The sequence below is a fragment of the Coenobita brevimanus genome, chromosome 40 (assembly GCF_032717465.1).
Source record: "Coenobita brevimanus isolate Jiangsu-jjx chromosome 40, ASM3271746v2, whole genome shotgun sequence".
In the NCBI taxonomy this organism is placed as follows: Eukaryota; Metazoa; Arthropoda; class Malacostraca; order Decapoda; family Coenobitidae; genus Coenobita; species Coenobita brevimanus.
The window spans coordinates 62,811,016-62,820,688 of NC_136993.1; positions in this window are offsets into that span (position 1 = coordinate 62,811,016).

Sequence of the window (9,673 nt, forward strand, 5' to 3'; positions counted from 1 at the left end):
CATCTTTAACGCATGGAAGTGAAGCTTGGTCCTTCCTGGAGGGACAGAAGTCAAGAGTGAGAGCAGGGGAAATTTAGTTATTTGAGAGGAGCGTGTGGAGTCACATGGAGTGACAGACTGACAAATGCGGAAGTGAAGGAGCGTTGTCGTGTGGATGTAGATGTGATAGGAAGCGTGAGGAGAGACACATTAAAGTGGTTTGGCCATGTGGAGAGGATGGAAAGTGAGAGATTGACTAGGAGAGTATGTGGGTGTGGTGGAGGGGGAGGGAGAGGGAGGGGAAGGCCAAGGATTAGAAGGAGGAATGGAGTGGAGAGATATATGAGAGACGGGGGTGTGAGCTGGGAGCAGGGCAATGAAATGGCAGGGGACAGGGCGACATGGAGGCGATTGTTTCTGGCCATCCCTTACGGGATTAAGGGATCAGGCAAAAGATATATAGATAGGCTTTGTGCTCGGCGTTGACTGTTAGTAATTACTTTAAGATAATTAGGCACATAGGCCACACACACACCTTATAGAACAATGTGTTGGTCCAACAATAATAATACAAACAGAATTAAATGACACAGTATATATAACACCAAGAAAACTCTTCGTTCACATTAATTTGCCATTAGCGATACATGGAGAAAATACCCGAGGGAACTTGCTTGGCAAAGGCAAAACAAAAATTAATAGCATTTTCCTGCTGCCTTAATATTCAGAAAACTTTATACAATGAGCTTGCCTTAATTGTGTATTTATTTTCTGGTGCATCTTTTTTTTTTTTTTTTTTCTTTATAGTAAACTAAAGCAGAAATAATGTGGTTCATATAGCATTCATTCATTACATATTCTTGTTAATCATATTGATAGACATCTATATTAAGATTGTGATTAAGAAGATATATAATGACACCAGCATACAACTTTTTAATGACTCTGCATTTAAACAGATTAACCTGCCTTTCAATAAACTAAGATCAGTAGTATAGATGTGCATATTATTATCTAACTTAACTTTTGTTCCCAAATAACAGTGTAATGCTCAGGAGATTATATATATATATATATATATATATATATATATATATATATATATATATATATATATATATATATATATATATATATATATATATAATTTTGAAACATCAGTTTATCTCTTGGCCCACGTTATAAATTAAAGATAATTGTATTTCCTTTAGCCACTCTTCATAGTTTTAGTTTATAATGAAGGAATTGTGTAATCTGTCCTCGAACAAATTCTGAATCGACCAATTCAGATAATAAATGACAATTCTAAAACTTGTCTGATTAACCTTTCGTACGGAGGAAAAGCGGTTTCTTTACCGATATATGAACATTTTATGTTTTCTGAAATATGAATCTCATAGAATTTGACACAAATTGTGTGTGTGTGTGTGTGTGTGTGTGTGTGTGTGTGTGTGTGTGTGTGTGTGTGTGTGTGTGTGTGTGTGTGTGTTTCCCAGTCTACAATTCACTCTCCGTGGGCATGGCGCTGCTTGGCCCCAGACAGAGGATGTTGACGAAAATGTTTAAAGAAGAGTGTTACAGAAAACAGTTTTAGAGCTAAATGTGATATTAGTACAGTCACGTTTTTTAGGGATAATTGTGGTATTATGTGCGTTTACTGTAAGCCTCTCGGTTTCATTGACTTCTGTTGTGGGTAGGAATTCACGTTACTCGTAATGTTGTGTCTGAATCATCATCGCATACACAGAAAGGTTTGTAAGACTTCCAGCATGTAACATTTAATTATCTACGTATTACCAGACCATTTCTCTGCCCTGCTCCCAACTCACACCTCCCCCTCTCATATACCTCTCCACTCCATCCCTCCACCTCATCCTTGGCCTTCCCCTCCCTCTCTTCCCCTCCACACCACTCACATACACTCTCCTAGTCAGTCTCTCACTCTCCATCATCTCCATATGGCCAAACCACCTCAGTATGTTTCTCCTAACGCTTCCTATCACATCCACATCCACACCACAACGCTCCTTTATATACTCATTCGTCAGCCTGTCTCTCCATATGACTCCAGAGGCTACTTTCAAAAACTCATATCCACTGCTCTCACTCTTGACTTGTATCCCTCCAACAACGTCCAAGCTTCACTTCCATACGTTAGAGCTGGTATCACAATACTATCATGTAATAACTTTTTCACTTCCATGCTCACTTCCCTGTTTCTTATCACTGCCTTCGAGGAACCAGCAACCTTCCTTCCTTGCTGTACTCTTTCACGCACATCACCCTCCAAACTTCCGTCCTACTTCATCACACTACCCAAGTACTTAAACGTACTCACATTTTCCATTTCCTCATCATCCAACCTCACTGTACATTCACTAAATTCACCTCTCTCGAAGACCATAACTTTACTCTTCCCTACATTCACATTTAGATTACGTTTCTTACACACTTTCCCAAACTCATCCACCAAGCCTTGCAGCTCCCCTTTGTCTTCACTTAACAACACAGTATCATCTGCAAACAACAATATAGGGAGTTTCCGAACACTGCCCTCTTTCATTAGGACCACTCCAACATCCACTGCCCTACCTTGTATCTCTTTTATAACCCCATCCATGTATAGATTGAACAACCATGGAGACATGACGCATCCCTGTTTCAACCCAACCTTCATATAGAAAAACTCACTCAGTTCACTATCCACACGCACTGCAGCCTTAGCACCCTCATACTTTCTCTTCACAGCATTCAGGAACTTCCCATTCACTCCATATATTCTTAATTCTTTCCACAATCCTTGTATATCCACATTTAACACTCATCTAAAAAAATGATGCTACTTGGAAGACCAATCAGTTATTATTATTATTATTATTATTATTATTATTTTATTATTATTAATATGCTGTTAATTCAGAAGACCGCATTTCCAGATTAACATAATATGCAAATTTGGTTACTGTATTGCTTAACCCTAAGCCTATATCACTTCGTCTATTCAAATAATATACAACAGAATTAAATGCTGAGCCATATGGAACCCCACTGCTGAAGATCATCCGGGGGAAGATAAAACATCAACCGCTTTTCAGTCTCCTGTCTGTTAGCCAGTTTGTTAACCAGTTATGTTATTTACCCGTAGTTTCCAAGCTCATTCCTCAGCCCGTCAATTTTTAATATCTTATCAAATATCTTGGAAACTTAAGTATAAGGCGTTATAAACACGAGATATTGAAGCAGATCACTTAGACATTATTTCCCTTTCTGAGGCTGTATTGTTTTCCCTTAATTAGTCTCTGGGATTTTAGGTGTAACATCGATGTATCTCTCAATAATGGACTAAGCATTTTTCATACAACTAACGTGAAACTGCCTGGTTTGTGCTTTTCAGTATAAACTTTACTACCCTTTCTGAAAACCGATGAAACATTTACCAATTTTCAGTCCTGTGGCACCACCACTTGGTGAAGTGATTGATTAACTTATGAACGAGATGTTTAACTACATGTCCACAACAACTAATTACAACTACACCATTGGTGTAAATTTGTTTGGCCTTGAAGTTTGATTTTAAAAATATCTGCTGTATTTCCCCGTCTGAAATTATTTAATTTCCACCTGTGTTCATTCTGTGGTTCCGTCTCAGTGATCTAATGACTAGCCATGACAGTTAATCATATAAAAAAATGACTCACACAAACTATGAATAATATATTCACTAATATCTACCGGTTCGTCAGTACCTTAAATTAAAGGTCATATTTCACTCTCATGCTGTTCACAGACCTACAGTAGTTTATGCTTATTTGTGACTTAACGTTCTGATATGAAGCCTTAATAAGAAAACTTCAAAGACTGTATGTGTTATAGGTTACCATTGGTAAAAATAACAGTATTCTTTGCAACCAGTATGTAACAATGGAAAGAACTATACCCTTTTATTGAGAGTTATTCTTAGAGATAGTACTTCAGTGTGTGAATGGCAGAGCCCATCCCCCCAGACACAATGAAACTTGGTGGTGGGATGAGGGGTTAGAAGCTGCAGTTATGGAGAAAAGAAGGTTTTTCTGGGAATGAAAAAGGGATGGTAACAAACAAAGAATACTTGGCTGCCAAGCATTTGGCTAGAAAATAGCTAAAAAAAAAAAATCTGAGTTTCAGATATTTTTTCTACATAACCTGATTAGTGTGGGAAGGAAGAATATCATATTTAAGCTGGCATACCAGATGAAGAGGGAAAACAGGAATATCATAGGTAAGCAATGTGTGAAAAATTAAGAAGGAAAGGTGATGATCAACAGCAGGGATAATACAGATGCCTGGAGAATGAATTATAACCGGTTGTTGAATGAGGAGTTTGACTGCAATAGGGAAGGTTTGCAGTCAGCAGATCCAGTCTTTGACCTTTGGTCGTTGTTTGAATGATATTGTTACTGTGAGCTGGGCAATAGGAAGGATGCAAGTGGGGAAGGCAGTTGGTGTGTTTGGTTGACTACTGAAATGCTTAAGGCCTCCTGAGGTATAGGAGTGAGATTAGTTACAGACTTAATAAATACGATTATATAATAGTGGTGTTGTCCCAGACGAAGAGTGTGATTGTGATTGTGTACAAGGGGAAGGATGATGCCCCGGAAAAATAAAATAATAGAGGCATAAAACTTTCTGACCAGATATTGAAGGTAATGGAGAGAGATCTAGAAAGTATGATTAGAGAAACAGTGTTGATGGGATGCAGTTTGGATTTTTGCCATGAAAGGGACCACTAAAGTCATATTCATTGTTCGACAGCTTCAGTACAAATATATAGTAAAGAAAAAGGATCTGTTATTTGTTTCTGTTGATTTCCAGAAGGCCTTTGACAGAGTCCGTGGGGAGGTGGTGAAGTGGACAATGGGAAAACTTGGGATCAATGAGAAGCAGGTTAGAGTAGTTATAGCTTGTATGCAGGTGCTCACATCCATGAAAGAGGGAATGGAGATTTAAGTGATGAGTTACCATGAATGTTGGTGCGCATCTGGCGACAGTCTTGAGTCCGTCTTTGTTTATCATGGTGCTTGAAGCCATTTCACTGACTTCAGAAAAGGACTCCCGTGGAAGATGTTGTATGCCGATGATTTGGTGTTGACTGCAGTGAATGGAAGGGAGATGTAGGAAACATTTTGGAAGTGGAGAGACTGTATGAGGCACATGTACTTGAAAGTAAATGCAGATAAACTGGAAAGGATTAAGACAGCGCATACCTCCGCCAATGCCATTGCTATTTAAAATAATCCGGATCCGTTAAGTTGGGATCCGGATCCGGTTCCGCCCCCAAATTTAAAAATTCTTTATTTGCCCATGGCCTAACCTTCCACAAAATTTCAGTGAAATTCATTGTGAGCTTTTGGAGATATCGCCTGGACAACCAACAGACAGAAAGACAGAATATATACGAGGATACATAACATCCTCCAACCTCGTTGTCGCGGTAAAAAAGGTGATGGTATCTAGGTTTGGCGGCAGTGCTGTCAAATAAGTTGGGAGATGGCTATGTGTGGTTTGCCACAAGGGCGTGGGAAGTATTTCCATCTTGTGCACTGTTTGTGATAAGTGGGTGCATATGAGGTATGGTGGTATTAGTGGGAGACAGCGAGATAATGGTGATTTCACGTGTCCGGTTTGTCAAGGAGAGCATGTGGAGATTGTCAGGCGTGAAGTGATTGATCATGCTGGAGAGTCTCTTACGTATATGGGATACTTTTATTATTTGGGAGACATATGTATTGGAGGTAGGGCTGGAGCTAGGTCTGTGGCTAGTGTGATGAATGGTTGGAAGAGATTCTGGAAGCTGTTTACTCTCCTGACAGTGAGAGGGCTCTTCTCCCATGCTAAGGGATCTTTGTTTGTGGCATGTGTCAGGAGTGTAATGGTGTATGGTAGTGAGGCCTGGGCAGTAAAGGAAGAGGATATTCCCAGGCTCAAACGTACGGAAATGACAATGATTAGGTGGATGTGCAGTACGTCCTTGAATACAAGACCTGGGGGGGAGGGGCGCTAGGTTTACATTGGAAGAGGTAAGAGGAAGGACAGGACTGGAGTGTATTGATGCTGTGATGAAGGGAGGTAGATTGGGATGGTTTGGTCATGTGGACATGATGGGGGAAGACAACTGAGTGGAGATACTAAGAAGTGTTTACGTTAGGGGTAGGGTTGTGAGAGTTAGATTCAAAACGACCTGGGATGAAGTAATTTACTGAGAACTCAAGGATAAAGGACTGAATATGGAGGCTGCTAGAGATTGCACAGCATTGAAAGCCGCCATTAGGTGACCAAGGTCGACGCATGCAAGCGTGTTGGAGCCATTACAAGCGAAACGAAATGAACTTATTGAATTATGATTCAACATGAAAAACTTCTGAAATAGTGTTTAACAGTTCCCAACCAACTTGGGCCCTCTGATAAGGAATACAGTCAGGCAGAACCGTTTGTATCTTCATTATATGACAGTATACTGTAAATATGTGGGTAATGTTCTTCAGTTGAAGTATTCATGGCACTTTCAAAACACGACCTTAATGCAACATTGTCATGCAATATTAAGCTCTGTGCCTGAAAATGTTGCCGAAAGTGATGTACAGTAGTTTTTAATTGTCATGTTACATGCATTATCATGCATGTCAATTTCGCCGAAAGTGAAGTAGATTTTCATGAGTTTGGTGATATTGGAATGAAATAGGAATAAACTCGTCTCATGTACTGGAGTGTGTACTTATGCTAACCTGGATACAGCTGAACACCATCCACAGTCTTTAACGCCGCCATAACAAAAATAAACCAAAGAGCAACTGCTGCTGCCACTGTCCTCTGCATTTGTGTAATAGTTTCTGGAAAATTAAAAATGAACATGATACACTAAAAGGGTTAATGTTTCACTACAAGGACTTTTACTATTATTGGTATTTGTATTATTAGTATTATTGGTATTATTATTATTATTAATTATTATTATTATTATTATTATTATTATTATTATTATTATTATTATTACTACTACTACTACTACTACTACTATTATTATTATTATTACTACTACTGCTACTACTACTATTATTATTATTATTATTGTTGTTGTTGTTATTATTATTTACCCATGTTAGGTACCTCCAGCTACTTCTGTATCGCTCTGTAGAAACCCTTAAAAATAATACAGGTTGGGCTCTTCCTCCATTAACATTTTAACGATTAGTATCATACATTAGCTACAGCATAATGAAAAGATGACCTCTGCATGAGTGAATTGCTGCAAATACTTATGAAAGGAAATATTCACTTGATTAACCATCTATTTACACAGCTAAAAAAAAAAATCATATGAATGTTGAAAAACTATGATTATCTACTGTGCACTCCATTTACGTATTAAATATTTAAGTAGGAAGAAATAATAAAGTGAAAGGCTGCAAAACCTTTCCCTTCTTAGAGAATTGAGCAAAAGAAGCCAGAATTAAAATCCGTAAAGAACAATAGTCCTGGCAATACTGAGCTGAAGAGTCATGAGTTCATAGGAAGTGGGAACGGGAGAATGACCACAACTGCAGATTTGACTTTTTTTTCTTTTTTTTTATGAGACACCTTCGGACTTATCCACATCATTTGCCAGGTCGTTTTATGTGTACCTTTCCCAGATCTATAACACACACACACACACACACAATATTCTCTCAACACCCTGTCTCAAACATCCACATATTACATGCTTTCAATAACCCCCAACCAAAGGATTTATTTTTTTTTTTTTTCAAACTTTAGTTAAAAACACATGCTTTTTATTTAAACTTCAATTGACCCAATATTAATTTACCTTTGCATAGACCTATTGAAGCAAAGGAATTCTGTTGTCTTCACTACCACTATCAACAGTTCCTGAAGAGGGGTGCCTTCACGTGGTGGGACTGATATTACTGTGTGATGGAGCTCCTCCGTTATACAAACGTCCAACAGCAACTTCCCTATCCTCCGAAAAGAAGATGGTAAGCTGCGGGAGGAGGGTAATTTCCGCCTCCAGTTTACTGGCTTCTTTTCGGATGAATCTAGTTGCTCCTCCTCCTTCTCATCCTCCGACTACAACTACATCTAATACTATTACCAGTATTGCAGCAGCAGCAGCAACAACAACAACAACAACAAAAACAACAACTACTACTAATACTACTACTACTACTACATACTCTCATCCAACACCATGTCTTGTATTAATTCTTGTTTCCTTCAAGCGATTATCTTCACCATACAGAGGACGTACTTGTAATGAAGGAGAGAATGACACTCTGCTCTTCATATTCTGACTGCGATGCCCCCTTCATGATACAGAAGTCTTGCAATTTTATTTTCTGTTCTTTCCATATGATATTGTTGAGCATAGAAGAGATCCCTAGAACCTGACCATATTTTGTGAGTAGCAGGGGTAGGCAGTCCCGCCCCGGGAAGTACTACCACCAAGGTAACGGGAGACTCAGGGAATAACCTGGATTCCATTTTCTCTCCTAAGCCTTAGTAGCTGGTTACACATCTTTTTGCCTCAAACATCAGAGGTTATCAGGCTGCCCTCTTTACACAACACACACATCCACAGTGTATCACATTGTCTTAAACCAGCTATTGTCTCTCCATAAAACACCAATCTTGTCATTACATATCAAACACATTTCACAACACATCCCTGTTCTCCCCCCCATAAAAAGAACCATGGCTGCTGCTATACTGGGAATTAGTGCGGTGGTTTCTCGGGTGACCACCACCGGCAGGGCTGGGTTGTTTGCACAGGGCCTTCCCGGTCGTCATCAAGCGCCTGTGCCATTTCCAGTGTTGCGGCGCCCTAAATCTGCTCGTCAGTGCAGTAAAGTTTTCTTTTGCAATTTTAGGGGTCTTCACTCCAACATCAGTTCTGTTCAAAATTTCCTCCAGTTTGAATCCCCTGATCTGCTATTTTTGACAGAGACACAAGTAAGCTCCACCTCCTGATTTAGCTAGATTTAATTTTCCTGGTTATATCTTGATTTAAAATATCAGACTCAAAGGAGGTGTATGTTGCCTTGCTAAATCAGAAATTGCCCTGGAGGAGATTACTAAATCTAATTGTCCTTATTTCGACTATTCCATATACAAATTAAATTCTTTTGGTAAAATTAAGTATTTCTGTTGTGTTTATCGTTCCCCTAATGCCCCTCTGAGCCGAGTTTATTTGACTCTCTGTCTTCACAACTAAGTGTCCTCAACAATAATACTGCATCAGAAATTACTATTCTGGGTGATTTTAATGTCCATAATGTTGAATGGCTCACTTATTCACCCAGAACTGATGACTCTGGTCTTGAATGTGAGCATTTTGCAAACTCATTTAATCTCACCCAGTTAGTCAGTCAACCCACCCGTGTACCAGACAACCCTGATCAAAATCCCCACCTATTGGACTTGTTTCTAACAACCAATTCAGATAATTATAGTGTCGAAGTGAAGTACCCCCTCGGATCCTCGGATCATTGTCAGATTCAAGCCACCAGTTTAACACCTACCACACCCTCCTGCTCTGAACCTGTCGTGGTTACTAAATGGCACTATGACAGGGCAGACTGGGAGGGACTCCATAATTTTTTCATGAATGTTCCTTGGACCTCCTTTTTCTCCCAAGGTGTAAATTCCACATTGGGCCACA